This window comes from Octopus bimaculoides, chromosome 10 (assembly GCF_046866305.1).
Source record: "Octopus bimaculoides isolate indiv1 chromosome 10, ASM4686630v1, whole genome shotgun sequence".
Lineage (NCBI taxonomy): Eukaryota > Metazoa > Mollusca > Cephalopoda > Octopoda > Octopodidae > Octopus > Octopus bimaculoides.
In genome coordinates, this window is record NC_142937.1 from 19277411 (window position 1) to 19295311 (window position 17901).

General features: G+C 33.5%; 2 long non-coding RNA genes across 2 annotated transcripts in view; one reads left to right on the plus strand and one right to left on the minus strand.

The window, feature by feature from the left end:
- Positions 1 to 17901, plus strand: part of LOC149133450 (uncharacterized) — a 464797-nt gene that overhangs the window by 246456 nt on the left and 200440 nt on the right. The gene's annotated exons all lie outside the window — the stretch shown is intronic.
- Positions 2609 to 4664, minus strand: LOC149133451 (uncharacterized). The gene is made up of 2 exons (XR_016243274.1): positions 4417 to 4664; positions 2609 to 3014 (listed from the first exon to the last, which is right to left on the minus strand). It is a non-coding gene; the product is annotated as an uncharacterized LOC149133451 (long non-coding RNA).

Consider the following 17901-nt stretch of genomic DNA (forward strand, 5'->3'; position numbering starts at 1 on the left):
AGTTCACAAAATAATGGTAGTTAAAAAAAGAATACAATTAAGTAATAATCACAGTACAACAAAAACAACCAAAGTAAACATTACAGCAACGGCGACGACAGTAGCGTAGAATGGCGATATGTTTTGTGAATAACCATCTTATGTGCTACAGTGAATATAGTGAGTTCGAAAAATGCATTCCACTTGCTTTTAGCATTACCTCAGTAAACATATTTTACCAATTGCTCAATGTTATCTTACATATGCCTCTGATAATCAGATAATAAGCGATATATAATTAGTCTTAGGAGTTAATTTAATATAATGTAATTAGTTTGCTTGCGTGAAGAATGTGATAAAGGATTTAGTTGCAATGCGTTAATATAGGTGTATGTATTTAATATTTCAGATCAACGTATAAATTTACTTGCTTTGGAATACGATATGCCGTCAGCTGGCAAAGCAAACACGCCAACCTTAAGACATATGCTTACTAATTGTATTCTTTCGTTTTAAACATATTATAAATTATCAGATAACGATTGATACCTTGAAAATACGATATAAATCTCTTGTATTCTGGTGAAAATGTACTACTTGTATTCGTTATAAACCTTTTAATTACAAATCGTGTACAATAATGAAATGGGAATAAACCTTTCTAACATAGATTAAAACTGGGTCTTTATTTTTAATCATTCGCTATTACAACGAATGCGAAGTGGACGCTGTGAGTCAGATTTGACACATTCACTCAAGAAGATTGAAAGGTAATGTGTGGAGTTAATACTTTGGTAGTTAATCAACTTTTCCGGGAACTTCATTCATCCAAACTTCAATACAGGCAGGGATAATTCTATTAGAAATTATCGATCAAGAGTCGCCAGAGGGAAAACATCCTACCTAGAAATTTATTATAGATATTGCCTCTATATTCACGATAACACAATTATAATACGTATTTTATATCAGTTCATCTTATCTAAATTGCTGAAAATTTGGTGATGGTGGAGTAAACAAGGAGCTAGAACTTAACTTGAACTTAACGGCTAACCAAAACCTCGAATCTAGAAAACTTCCAATAAACTGTACAGTCTTCAAGTACAAGCAGTTAAATTCCCCTCATATCATATCTTGTCATAAAACATGAGAGAACCTCCCTTTCCACTGTAGCTGGAGGCAATTAATCAGTAAACGTGTGCCATAATATCCAGTGGACCTACTTAGAGCCCAGTGGGCACAGCGTTTGAAACGAGAAACTTTCAATCTGAGCAATAACAAATGTCGATTGACTAAATAGTTTCTCGGTATTATCATCATACAGAAGATTCATATTTTCAGTCTAAATAAAGTTTTAGAGTAAATGAAGCAAATGAAAAGGTGTTATTAACTCGTTTTAGAATATTATGCAATTATGTCATGATCTTAAGCAAACTAACGCAAATCAGTAGATTGCAGTTTTTTTATTATCGCTGCGTTGTTATAAATTACACTCGCATACAAAACAATTACAGATAGAGTAGCATCGACCTATGAAACACTGCATGAAAAACATAATAAGAACAACCTAACACAACATAAAAACATCGTGTAACGGAATCTGTGCGGCATGTCGGATAGTATAATTACACTAAAAATTTATTTCATTTTTATCTTAATGAACTTATCACTTGACCTATTCTCACTGATCTGTGGTTGTTGAAATTTTATAGACACGTTTATGTAAAGAAATAAAAAACTGTGGGTGGCAAAGGGTTATTTATCACATACAGATGATTAGAAGGTGAGTCTGCAGTTTGGTTTTCTGAACTTATGTCTAGTTTGATGTATGGCGTAGCTTGAATTCGTGAGTGAAGCCAAAGCACTTCACTTAAAAAGTTTAATCGTGCTGGAAAGGCGTATAAAACACATTTGTTCTCGTTTGCATGATGTATTTAGATATCCGTTTCTTGATAAAATCTATGAAAATATCTTCGGGGTAGTTTTTCTGAATGCAGAACTTTAAACATACGGAGCAGATATTTAATTCCGTTTAATACATCACTATGCAACTCTGGGTGTGGTCAGTAGTTAGAACTGCTGCAATCATAGATGTTCGTGGAAAATACAACTGCGAAGATGACGTGACTCAACAAGGGAGCATTTGCGTGGTCATTCGAATGCTAGAAATAACAGTTAAATATTGAAATCACATCATTTTATCCCAAATAACGAAAGGAAAAATTTGAAAGTATAACCCAATTAAATGCAAAAGAAATGATAGACATTCCTTAGCAACAAAGTTTTCGAATACGACTTTGTTTGATCACTATTGGTGTAAAAGTTAATATCATTAATAACAAAGATAGCGGGAATAGAAATAATACGTTTCTAAATCTCGCAGATAGATTTATGCAGTAGCAGCACGATAACTTGATGGTATGTCGTCAACTTAATGTGACAGTCCCATGAAAAGGAAGAATGCTACATAAGGACACAGGAAGTGTGTCAGGTTCAACAGGAAACGGTGTTTGCTAGGGCTAAATAACAGTGGCATTCTTCCCTTTCATGGAACTGTCACATTAAATTAACATACTATCACTGAAACGTTAGAAAAGCAAGAAAACAGAATTTGTAAAAAAACACCATGTATCACGGATGGATGCAATTGTTAAGGATAATATTTGATATCAAAGAAAATTGAACTGAAAAAAAGCTGAATATATATAACATTTTCTCAACAACTGATATTGTAGAAATCAAAGGCGACGATCTGGCAGAGACGTTAGCACGCCGGGCGAACGTTGCATACTGGATTCGATCTAATCGATTGGCCCCTTCCCAAAAATTTGGAGCCCTGTGCCTAGAGTAGAAAAGAGACGTTAGCACACCGGGCGAGTTGCTTAGCGGTGTTTCGCCTGTCTTCACGCTCTGAGTTCAAATTCCGCCGTGGTCGACTTTGCCTTCCATCATTTCGGGGTCGATAAATTAGGTACCAGTTGCGTACTGGGGTCGATCTAATCGGCTGGCGTCCTCCCCAATTTTGGGCCTTGTGCCTAGAGTAGAAAAGGATATACTAGAAATCAAACAAATGAGTCCAATATTGCTTATTTTTTAACCTGAGTGAAATACAATAATAGCGATTTGTTAATAGAAATAATTCAATTAAGAATTAACGTGCTTAGTATTTTGATTCAGTTCACACCGAATGTAAATATTCCTGGTATTTTTATGTCTAAGAACGCGTATAACTATGAATACACCAAGTTAAACACAACAGTCTTTAATCTCTCCTAAAATATTTTTGCTCGTGCAAGGTTGTAACTTTGAAATATTATATGAAAATTTAGTATTATGTACCGAGTATAAGGTTGCAAGCGATTACAAGTGAAATGTCTGAGTTGGATTCCAATCTCAGAGGAATAAACTTTTATTCGCTTACACCACAAGCGTTCTTAGAGGGACAATAAAGTTGATAGATCTTTATTTTCATTCTCTTCAGAATATAAGATTTTAGATCCAGAGAAGAGTGCTAGAGTGAAAACAGATGACGCCAATATTGATTTTTATTGCTATTCTGCTGTATTATTCCATTGTATAATTTCAACTAGATTTACACATCTAACATTAATATTTACTGTATTCTGGACGTAGAACAAAGGGTCATGTATAAAAGAGAGGGGAATAACTTCGTTGTAAGATGTATAAGTTTGAGAATTATACTTTTTATTACGATGATGCAAAATGACCACAGACTAAAATCGAACCAGACTCAGAAAATGTATTGTTACTTGGTCCTTAAATACAGCATTCGATATCTAGCCAAAGAGTTATTGATTCATACAGAAGTTGGAGACAGTCTTTTGTTGAGAAAGATTAACTGCCTGCAACTATATTTCGATAAGAAAATTTATCAACAGTCATGATGTGAAATGTAAAATCAGTCTCAATGAATTCTGAAGATTGCTATCTTAGGTACAAATTTTGATGTTGCTAAGATATTCAATTCAAAATATCAGACACAACTTTCAGCTAATAAATCGAATATTTTTGTCTGATATTAAAATGGAAAGATATAATTTTGAGTCAGACATCGACTCATACGTAACTACGTGTGAGAATGTATATATATATATATAATCATACACACATGTACATATGAATATACACATTTATATACATATATATGTGTGTGTATACATATATATACATATTTGTATACATATACATATATACGTAAATATATGTATATACACAGCTATATATTTACACACGCACACACACGCACACACACACACACACACACACACACACACACACACACACACATATATATATATATACGCGTCTGTGTTTGTGCAAATATGTTAACTGCAAACATATATACATGCATATATTCATACGTTCATGCATATATATATACATGCATACATACATATTTACATAAAATATACATACATACATATATCGTGACTGCTTACACAAAGACACATTAATACATGTGTGCCTTGAAATATCTGGAATGTCAGAGTTGAAGCGCCTTTGATCATAGATGTGCTGTTAGACTGGATGCTGGGGTCTATACAGCAATAATATTAACGAGCGTAAAGAGTATTGTGTTGCGTAAAGAGTATTTTGTTGAATTACACAACAGGATATTTGAAAATACGTTTACGATGGGGGAAAGTTTCTGCCAGATACCATTTCAGCCTTTGTTTTGATAATGGATAGAATGACGTCATAATATTAGGAGACAACAAAGCAACGCGATCATTTAGGAAACCATTTAGACTGTCAAATGAAAATACCCGATAGTGAGAAGATTAGACAATTTTGTTTGAAAATGAAATTCTTTGTTCTCTTGTGTTTCATTGATTATTTTTAAGAAAGATAGAAAGAAACCGCTATATGTGGTGCGTAGTTGCTTAATAATTCTCCTAACATGTCACTCAATGCTTGACAATTACGTTGAAGATCTAACACGACATTGATTGATCATAGTTCATCGTGTTCGCTTCCTCCATAACAATAAATCAGCGAGGCATAAAACCAACTGATCTTGTGTGAAATATGTAATAAAATCATTGAAAACCTCCTTAATTCACGATTCAACTGTGGACAATTAGACATCTGAGAATAAAATCATATAAAAAGTTTACTGCTTTTATTGAAACGATGGCTGATGTTATCCTGCGCAAAACATTTATATTGTCATTGGTGGCCTCTAAACATTTAATTCTAGCTCAGAGCTGCTTGCTTGGTTGCATTCATTCTTCTTCATTTCTTCTCATGATAATGATAAATGCTGAAATAAAACCTTCTATTACAATCTTCATTCACAGTTTCATCCATCTTAGCATTAAACAAGCTCTTAATTTTATTTCCACTTTTCTTTCTTGATATTAGCGATTTTAGTTGTTTATAGAATTCCTTGCGATCTTTAGAAAAACCAGTTGACTCATTCACAAGGTCAGTGTTGTGTTCTGACGACCAGAGCCCAGATTTACGCTTAGTTTAGTTATCCTGCACTGCTAGATTATAAAACCAGCATAACTGGAAAAAGATCCTATTCCGAATTTCCGAAAATCTTAATGATGTATATCCTTAACATATTTTCTTTTTAACCTGTTTCGTTACACATCGTTAAGCACGATATCTCACTATTTTCTTTCCCATACAATGTTTTCGTGTGCGCGCATGCATTATTCAATCTTGCTGTCGCTTTGGACATTTGCAAATCTTTTTAGTACCAATTCCTAAGAAATTGATACTCAGGTCTTTACAACTTTAAATATAAAAAGCATCAGCTGTAAACAATCTATCTACAGTAGAGCATGTATTCCTTTGAAAAAGGTGTGGCACTCGTTTTGGAAATGTGATTAGAAACAATGCAGAATCTATGCATGAATTAAATATAACGAATTACGGATAGAATACTTAATGTGAGAATAATTACTGCGCATTGAAAATGCACTTAATTCGTATTAGAACATTCTTGAAATTTAATGGAAATGCATTTCTGAAGTTTGAAACACCGGTGAAAGATACTCTTTATAATTGATGAAATTATATTTGATGCATTTCTTTGTTTCTGATTCACACTTTTGCATTGTCATGACTGAAAATAACAAAAGGATTGTTATTCAATCATTCAAATTTCAAACAAGAAATCGAAGAAACAATGAAACCAAATACAAACAACTTGGAAAATCTCAAGGAAATTGCTCTATCTACTACAAACTATATAAGGCACTTTGAGGTGAATTTCCACCTCAAAGCATGCAGTACTAAATGAAAGTAGAACATTGGATAAAAGAAGTGTAGATAATTTATACTTAAAACCAATGATTAAACAAAGTATGATATACTCTCACACTACACTTGAGGTGCAACAGAGTAAAACCAAATACTACAGTCTTATAAAGTGAAAGTTACACTACATAATATAATCGTGGATGAACACATTTGAAAATAAATCATTTGGTCTTCACGTTGAAGCTTTTAATCGTAGGCTCCTTTAACTACAGATGATTTGGTGCTAACCAACAAGCACATCACATCTTCTAACACAATACATTAGTGGCAAACACATGGTCAAACAACAAAATGTTGGTGCTCTATGTAGGCACTCTTTTAGCGAGATATGGCATTCAAATCTTTCTGAAGTGGACGACACACAGACTTTAGGACACCGACGGGTTGCATGCAACTGGAAGACATTTGATAATATTTTTGCTGTGGTGTGGTCTGACCTGACCGAAAAACAATTCACCACAACTACACATTTCTGAATTATACTACACAACCACATACAGAACTACAACACAAGCATCCTTACGCTGATACATAATTGCGCAAAAAGTAATGACGAGCAACTGAACTATAAGCTCTTGGTTTATTTTCATAAAATCTTCCTCTGTTAGTTGAATATCAAACTTCTCTTCTGCTTCTGACACAAGAAAATATATGCGATGCAGATTTGATGGCTCGTAGATACATAAAACTCAATCTCTTGGCGGGATAGGAGTATAGGCAAGTGTGTCCTTCATGAACACAATAAAATCTAAAAAAATTACGCCTTCATGGAAAGTTTAAATGGTTACTGAAAAATGTATTGAAAATTTCAGAGTATTTCGTTTTTCAACTGATTTGTTTTTATCAAAATTGCTTTACAGTAGATAATGGAAGAACAATTTTACGTAGCTAATTAAACTAAACGATTAGTATCATAATGCCTCTCCCTGCATGACCAGCATATTTCAGATGCAACAATAATTTCTCTTAGGAACTTAATACATTCTGTCTACATTATGGGTCTTTGGCTCCTCAACATAAGAAAAATATATAATCCTGCCAATGCACAATGGTCTCCTTTCAGTATTATTGCTTTTAGATTAGAATCTACAAACGACTTACAGAAACTTGTAGCAGAAGAACAATTTACAGAGGATTTTAATTAAACTCTGCCGACGAACGAATCATTTGGATTTGCATTATCACATTAGCAAAACCTTGTGTGTATTTACTACTAAGTATGTTGAAAGATAAACCCCCAGGCAGTTGCTACATCCTAACACTATTGAAAGGATGTGATGGCTGGATATATATTTTTCTAATCCATATTTTATTTATTTGCCCGCGTCGGGTCTATACACATACATACATACACACACACACACACACATGCACACGCAATATATATTCACTGTAAAAATAGAAAGTGTGTGGATGTCCTAAAATGTAGCTAGTTCTCTATACTGCATCATGAAGATAAAGCAAGAACTGGATTGTACATATCCAAAGCGCATATAATCTACTTGAGTTGTATGTTTTTTTAAAAATCTATACGCTTTAAATATTTTTCGAAATGGTATTGAAACCGACGTCCTTGGTTATCATCCAAAGAAAATTAAATAAATATATCTCAATTAACACTTTACATACACTTTGCGTTAAACACAATGGTCTAAACAGCTAACCAGCAAGACGAATATCTTTCTATTTTTTGTTGTTGTTGAAATTGCTATTCCTGTATGTCTGGCAGAGGATGTGTTGCTTGTTAAGTATGCATGGGCGTCAGTTACTTGGCTATTTATAATTATCAGCAGAGAAAGAGAGAGACTTATAGCAAACACCGTTATGACTTACTAACAGAATATGAATTGTAGGCATTGTGTGATGTCAGAGATAGAAAAACACAAATTTGTTATAAACCAGCGTTTTGAAAAAGAAAAATTTAATTCAATATATTAAAAGCATGCAGTTTAGGGCTGGACGAGAAACTAATATAAACATTACTGGCATTTAAGGAGTAAAACTTTTTAAAAAATTTTGTGTAAAACCGAAGCATTGGTTTCATAGTTATATAACGCTAACGTTCAGATATAGCAATCTATTTATTTAAACGTCTACGGTGGTGGTAGGATACACACACACACACACACACACACACACACACATACACACACACACACACACACACACACACACACATACACACACACACATACACACACACACACACACACACACACACACACACACACACACACACACACACGAGATACACGAATACTGAATGTAAGCGCTCCACTGGTTTGTTGTAATCAGCAGATATTTTACCCTGACACCAGTAAACTAGCATTCCCGAAACACATTCCGTAAAGACGAAGTCTTCAAGTGCTGCCTCTAGATGTTATTACTTCAAGGCTCACACTCACACACAAACCACACACACACCACACACAAACACGTACGCACACGCACACTCATACACACTTGTATAATTTCTCCATATTACGTGATTTTCCACACACCTATCTATCCTACACTGAATGAGCGCACCCGCACATACGTTTTAGAAGATAGTAATAGCTCATAACACTTAGAGTTAAAAATCCCATGAGTGGCGACATACATCGTTATACGAATAGACAAACGCATACATATTATGTACTTACATACATGTGTATGTATACATATGTACGTGTGTATATGTGTGTTGGTATTACATAAATTCATATACACTTTTTTTAAACTTTCTTTTACCTGTTTCAATCATTTGACTGCGGCCATGCTGGAGCATGGCTTTGAGGGCTTTTAGTCGAACAGATCGATTCTAGCACTTATCTTTAAGCCTAGTACCTTATTCTATCGCTATCTTATGCTGAACCGCTATGTTACGTGGACGTAAACACACCAGAACCGGTTGTCAAGCGGTGGTGGCGGACGCGCACAGACACAAGGGGACACACTCACACACAGAAACTTAAAAAGGATACCAAATACATAAAAAGCTAAAAAAAACGGCACTTTTTTTCTGATAAAACCAAGAACTAATACTTTGTAGATAACAGCACATATTCACGACTCCTACACAACAGTATCATCAATAATTACACCAAAGCTAGGCCATAAATTTATAACGAAATTAATAAAGAAGCTAGCATTATCGCCGCCAGACTTAAATTAGATAAAAAAAAATAGAGGTCCTTCCAAAAAAAGAAGTCTTTTATAACTATCAAGGACCATAAAAAAACCTTCTTATCTAATCCTAAATGTAGGATTATTAACCCAAATAAATCAGAACCTGGTATTATTAATAAAAATTTTTTAGGAAAAATCAATGCGAAAGTTAGGAATGCTACAGAGGGTGTTTTCGATGTGAGCATGGAGTCACATGAAGGAGTAGACATATGTGATCTCATTAGACGCGATACGTTGGGCAAGACTTTTCCTGACGTATATTTCACCAATTACAATGTTGATGCCCTAGGAAGGACATTATCCAAATGATGAAAACTTTCGGTCCTAGCATAACTGCAGATATCAACCTGACGGTTGTCAATTTCGTGTGTGTATCCTTAGGATCTAAATAAGAATATTTATAAACCTTATAGGAAGCTCAACGTTAGACTTAGTTATATTAATGTGGGTTAGTGCCATCCCCCCATATTGTTTACAAATTTATAGGCTTCCATTGTTGTTTCTGCAGCTCTCGCCTCCGTTGCTGCTTTTACGGCTGGACTCGCTGCTGGGGTCGCTATTCTTATTGTTGATACTGTTACCATCACAACTGATGCTGGTGTTAATGCCTCAGAATTACATCAACTCCCCACTGGACACTCACTCTTAAACATTCGTGAGTATCGAGCTTCTGTGTGGGAATACGCATATGCAACTGTTGGTGTGCGTGTGCGTGAGTGTATCTGTATATATATATATATATATATATATATATATATATATATATATATATATATATATATATATATATATATATATATATATATATATACATACATACATATATATATATATATATATATATATATATATATATATATATATATATATATATATATATATATATATATATATATATATATACATACATATATATATATATATATATATATATATATATATATATATATATATATATATATATATACATACATATAGATATATATATATATATATATATATATATATATATATATATATATATATATATATATATATATATATATATGGGAGAATATACAAAAAATAACAACAGACGAGGACAGGTGGTGTAAATAACAAAAGTATATATTAGTATGACGCTCGGGAATACGGAAAATCTTTGACGTTTCGAGCTACGCTCTTCAACAGAAAGAATACGGAGACAAGGAGAAAAAAAAATATATGTATATATATGCGTGTGTACACGAATGTGTATTGTATAGATATATAACTGTATTTCCTTCTACTAACCTGTTTTTCGAAGTAAGGTGTCAACAGGTCTTAGAAGGTAGAAAGAAAGCTAGCGAACGATGTGTTGAGAGGGGAGATGTTAACATCACCGCTCGATGGTAATTTTCGAAGAAGGCCAAATGTAAATAAGGACGCCGGCATATACAAATGCACGGACATATACAGACACATGCACATATGTATGTATATATATATATGTGTGTGTGCGTGCGCGCGTGCGCGTGTATGTATTTATGTTTTGTGTGTATGTGTGTCTGTGTGCATGCTTACAAGTAAGTATGTATGTATTTAAGTATATAAATAACAGCTTCTGTCAGTCGATAACTGTTACACATAGCGACAGAATTAGCGCAACATTTCAGACATATGGAACCAAGTGAAGAAAGGAAGAAAAAACAAAAAGAAAAAGCGTAAAAGAAAAACAATATTGTTTCCTCTCCACGTTGTCTACACGTGCTCTCCTCATAACTGATAATTTAGATTTTCTTTATATTTCTCTTTATATCTCTAAAGTGTACAGCCACCTCTTTCTCTCTATCTGTTATAGTTTCTATCTTAGCATTATATATCACTTGTTAATTTTCCTTTTTATCAACTCAGCTCATTATAAAAATAAATCGGTAGGAAACTCAACAGCAGCAAGGATTTCCCGTGTTAAAAAAGAATGGCAAATCTGTTTTCGAAAGAGACAGAACAGCACTTGTTCATGATACAGCAGCAGTACAGCAAGCAGCGAGTAGTGGATTCTAGCTACAAACGATACACCTATATACGGGTATACGATGATAGATAGGTTGGGAATATGACTGCGAGCATTATTAAACTGAATATAAGAGGAGCAAAATGGAAATTACAACAACTAAATCCATGACACAAACTACAATAATAAGGGTAATAAAATCATAGTTATATTAAAGCCGATCCCTTGTTTATTTCCTATCAGAGCCCATTTATCAAGAATATCAAACAAGATTTAGAGTTTTTTTCTGTTTTTCTTTTATTTGAAGGCATTACGAAGAATATTGAATTGCCATAGACAAATCGCGCCTTGCATAAGCGCGCAAGCGTACACGAAGGGAGACATGTGTGCACGTGTTTTCGTGTGTGTGACTGTATAATATGTATGTATGTATGTATGTATGTATTATTCCGCTTAGGCATAGCGATACTGATAACCTGGTGTTAGAACTGAATATATATGTGCTTTAGAAAGAAGCATCGGTCGATTACAGAGCAGGAATAAGAAATTAGAATGACAATGAAATAATGAATTATGTCATGAACTTCAATAATTTACCGCTGCTTCTGCTATAGATGCAACGCACACGTAGTTGAATGCTTGTGCATTACCATATAGCTTCATCGGAGCTTCATGCTTGAAGCTCCGATGAAGAATTGACTCAATAGAACTTCTATTTATTACCATTGCATACAGTTAATACACGCTTACTCTAGGTACGTTGACACAATGAGAAGTTGAGATAATTGCTACTTGGTTTCCCTGTGTCATTTAGCTTTGTTTTTCGTACTGTAATGAATATTACTTGGTCAACATTTCGTTATAAGTCTGGAGCCTATTCTAATGACAACTCTGTCAGAAAAACAAAAATAACTTAACTACTTACGCTTTCGATTGGCATCTATTAGTTACATTCGAGTGATTATCCTTTATTGGTTATTGGTTTTCTTGACTTGCTCAGTACAATCTGTTGGGCTATGAGGTCCAGTGACAAGTCGACATTTCCTTTTATGCAACCCTTGGGGAGTATGAAAAATGGCTAATATTTCTTTCAATCTTTACTTTTGTTTTATGCATTCAAACCCGACATAATCTCCCTCAACACATAGCTATGATGCTCCGCCACTACTACTGCTCATGATGACATATTGTCAGTCACTCAGGGACATGTTCAAGTGGTTGAGGTCAAGCAACTGTCAAGAAAATCTGTGCTGTTGAGCAGAAAATTTGCTATATCGATATTTCTGCTCCATCAACTCAACACTGATTGCCTGAAATGTAATGGGAAATATGTCAGTTTCAAAACATTGATGTCCCGATCACAAAAGCAAAGTTTGTAGGGAATAGTAGCCACTTTTGCTAGAAACAAACAGGAAATCACACTTACTGACCAAAGACGAAATAAAAATAATAAAATAATTGATAAACAGTGATTTTGTTAAGTTTTTCAAATTTACCATAAAGTAGATCAAATAAATGTTCCAATGAAAATCATCGTATAATATCGTATTTGATTCGAAATATTTTTCTTTAAATCGAACCGTCACAGGTAAACTGATCTAATGACTGAGTATTTAAGTATGTCCGATACGACATTGATTCTGCCCTGCTTTAAACTTCGATATTTTTAATAACCAACGTTATGCAGATTTCATGTCAACCAAGGAAATGTTTTAAAATATTTTGATAAACAATTATCGATTGGAAATCAATCGATTATTTTTATGTCAGTAATTTTTTTTATGTCAGAAATTATAAGAACTCATATACAAGTATTTATTCATCAGTCATAGTGCATATGTGGATATTTTAAATTCTTCGAGCAAAAATCACACAAGGCTTGCATAAATTCTTAACAGAACGTGTATTGTCTTGTTCTCTTTTAGACCGAAGCCATTGAACAGTAATATCAGAAAGCTTTCAAGCCGTGAACATTTCGTTTTGTGAGTAGATATAAGACACACATTGCTCAATCTCACGTGCTTCTTTAAGTGATTGGGTATGATTAGGAGATTCAATTGATATTTCTAACGAATGGAGCAATTAAGCTCAAGTTCTGTTATAATTTCCCTAACAGTTCTTGGCTTCGCAATGTTATCATTGAAGATGAAGACAGTGTCAATCTCCAGTCTCATTCATATGACGTAAGTCAATGTGTGTTAAAAATAAACAACAACCAGAATCCTTGTCTGGTACTTGATCGAATCCAAAATTTAATCGCTCCATGCCAGTCCTGAGGCCAAGAATCCCTAAAAGTTTCATCCGAATCCATCTAGCGGCTATTGAGATATCTTGTTCACGGACAAACAAATAAACATGACTGAAAACTATACCCCCGCTTTAGCGAAGGCGGGATTAAAAATTAAGGAGCCCCTCAAATCTCTGCTAAAGGGAACTTTAGTGATGATCCACTTTAGGAAATAGAATATCACTAAGCAAATATATTTGCTTCTCTCTCGTGAATCACTTATGTTATCTCACAGAATCAAATGGGAATGATTAACTGTTGGAAACTATCTGTCTCGGAGCTGTTACATCAACAATGTAGTTAATATTAACGTCAGGTTTAGCTAATGAAGCCTTAGAACATAATTCAGAAGGCCAGATGTGATCTTACTTGTATTTCCTTCACTTGCACGGTCAGATATAGAATACAATTATTCTTTCTGACTCCGCACATCAGACACCACAAAGAGAAATGAAGAACACTGGAAAGTAATTACAATAAATATATAACTAGCATTACAGGCGTTGATTGTCGCAAAACACTCAGGATGTATCTTCTCCAGTGAAGAGACATATCGGAAGTTGAATATGCTCCGTTACAATTGTGCAAATAATCACGTCCTGAAGATAAAAAGAAACACTAAGGTTAACAAATATGAAATACACAAATTATATTTCCATTATATAACCATATTGTTCTTCAATTATTTCATTCTAACGATGCCTGTATTATTTAATATCTCGAAACTGAACAAGAAAAGATATCCTTTATAACATTAAAATAGTAGTAAGACATATTCCAACAAGATACATAATACAGACGACCCACTTTCCGGTACATTTCGGCCAACATAAGCGTCCTACTTGAATGGTCTTTGGGGATCCAAACATGATATAATCAAAACTTATAGGAATTTATCGCATGATTTTAAGTTAAAGTATGACATCGGCTATTAGAGGAGAGAATCATAACTAACTGAATCATAGTAAGATTATATATACTATCTATCTATCTATCTATCTATCTATCTATCTATCTATCTATCTATCTATCTATCTATATATCTATCTATCTATCTATCTGTCTATCTATCTATTTATCTATCTATCTATCTCGGTATAAGAGTGGTGTACATGTGTGCGGGTTAATGTATATAAATAAATAAATAAATAAAATATATATATATATATATATATATATATATATATATATATATATATATATATATATATATATATATATATTTCTTAAAAGCCTTTCCTGAACAGAGAGCTTACTGTACTTCATTCACTGGAAATCTAGACTCTAGTGCACCGTGTTTGCAGTCTTGTATGATATGATAGTATAGTGTATTGATATTTGGTAAATCATTTCCAGTATAATCATAAGGTAGCAAAATAATGTCATAGAGAATTTTCGTTCCATATCTAAGATTGTTTAACACATGAGATATATAATTTATACTTTCAACATAGCGTCAATGATTTTAATAATAGCAACTCTGGAGAGGAAACGCGGGATCAATGAATTATTGTCGTGGAGAAATTGGAAGTATTACTTTCTAGGGAATATTTATAGTCTAGCAAAGCCTATATTTTCCAGAGGTAATCTCGATTAGTACTAGTAATTCATTACTAAATATAGAAAGTTTATGATGCATCAAATACCAAAAACCCTCAACACAAGGGAGATAAATCGAAGGATCATTCTGAATTCACTTTCCTGTCAATGTTTAAAGAATATACATCTACCAAAATAACAGTCGAATTTTCAAAGTTAACTATGTAAAAGTATAACTGCTGAATTACCCAGCATGCCACAGTTCCTGAAGATGCTTCTTACGATAGATTGTTGTAGAACTCTGATAACTGTTAGCGTTTTTAGTGTCTAACAGAACCCACAAACAATGTCACTGTCAAGATTTATTTTTTAAGGGACGATACTTAGTGTCTCCGGTTGTTGATATTTCTTACGGGTGAAAAAAACTCTACGGGTTCATATTTCACAAGCTGTTGGTAGTATTGATTAAGAAATTACTGACACAAACTCATAACAAGCGCGCGCGCACACACACACACAAATACACACACACACACACACACACACACACACACACACACGGAGGCATTCATTTGCACGGATTCACGCAGCGAAGCATACTTGCATATATATCATGTCTGTATGTATATGTGCGAGCAAGTATGCCCATATATGTGTGTGTGTGTCTATATATATACATACATATATATATGAATATATACATACATATATATATACGTATAATATATGCGTATAATATGCTGCACATGTCTTTTAATAATGTACAGATATGTGTATGTATCTACATATATATATATTTGTGTTTGTGTGTGTGTGTGTGTGTTTGTATGTGTGTGTGTGTTTGTATATGTATCTACATACATATATATTTGTGTTTCTGTGTGTTTGTGAGTACGCGTGTGTATATGTGCGCGAGCGCCTGTGTATGATAAATGGAATTTTACCGATCACACACATATATACATATATATACATACATTCATACATATATAACTGTGCGTATGATCGGTAGAATTCCATTTATCACACTTTCCAACTAATTCAATATTCACGTTGCCTTTAATGGTAAATTCACGCTGGCGTTACCAACAAACTAATAATTTCCCGCACTCGTACATCAATCAGCGGTCGAATATAAGAAATAGATAGAGACAGAGGAAGAGAGAGAGAGAGAGAGAGAGAGAGAGAGAGAGAGAGAGAGAGAGAGAGAGAGTTTGACAGAGTGAGTGAGAGAGAAATGGAGAGAAAGAGTGAGATATATCGTGCCGCTTATAGAACCATAAACTTGATTTCACACATTTTATTTATGCTTGTTCGACGTGCTCAAATTCACGGCCAGAACTCATAAATCTACTCTCTTCTTTTAAAGGCTATGTCGAACATTGTGATTTCGATATACAAACCAATTTCCCTGGAAAAAGTGGGACACTTTTGATCAAACCTTTTCACCATAACTACGAATTTCGAAATACTTAATAAAGCAATAAAAAAATAAACGAAACAAAGCAAAGCGTAAATATTTTACTTGAAAGTAAAGTGGGTACAATCTTCAAGGAATAGTAGCCAACTTCTGACAAGTCATACCCTACTGTCTAAAAATAGTAGGGACACGTTGGATATATTAACACTTCTCTCCTTTTAATTCAACCATGACAAAAATTAGAAAATGAGCCAAACGGGGAAGGCATATATCTGTTTGAGTGAACTACACGAATTAGGCACTATATCTCTGTGCAATTGAAGCAGATAGCCGTAAACTGGGAAAGGACACATATCAATAATATATATATATATATATATATATATATATATATATATATGTCCTTTCCCAGTAAAAGATAATAAATAAACGATAAAATAAATATGTGTTTATATATATATATATATATATATATATATATATATATATGTATATATATATATATATATATATATATATATATATATATATATCCATACATAGCCATACATATATATATATCAATATATATACGTATATATGCATACATATATCAATGTATACACACACACACACACACACACATATATATATATATATATATATATATATATATATATATATATATATATATACATGCATCTTTTGTCTCTTTCTGTTTTGCTTTCTGTGGAAGAGCGTAGCCTCGAAACGTTAAAGAATTGTTCAACTCCAGAGCGTTAATAAACTAATACATCTGTTTGTTGTCTACACCATCTGTCTTCGTCCTTTGTTTTTTTTTTTGTGAATTCTCCCTATATATATATATATATATATATATATATATATATAAACACATATATATTTTATCGTTTATTTATTATCTTTTACTTGTTTCAGTCATTATACATCAGCTGTCTTTAGGCGCCACCTTCAAGTAGCATAATCGAACGAATTACACCAAGTGCTTAATATCTTTTAAAACCTGCTACTTACCATCGGGTCCTTCTGCTGAATCGCAGAGACGTAAAGACTCTTAACGCTGGTTTTCAAATGCTGGTGTGGGAGAAATACAGACACAAAAGGCACACCCGCACACACACACACACACACACACACACACACACACACAGACACACAGACGCGTGCGAGCGCGTCGCACATATATACATATATATGTATATGTTTGTGTATCTACAGTATATGTACGTCGAACTTCTT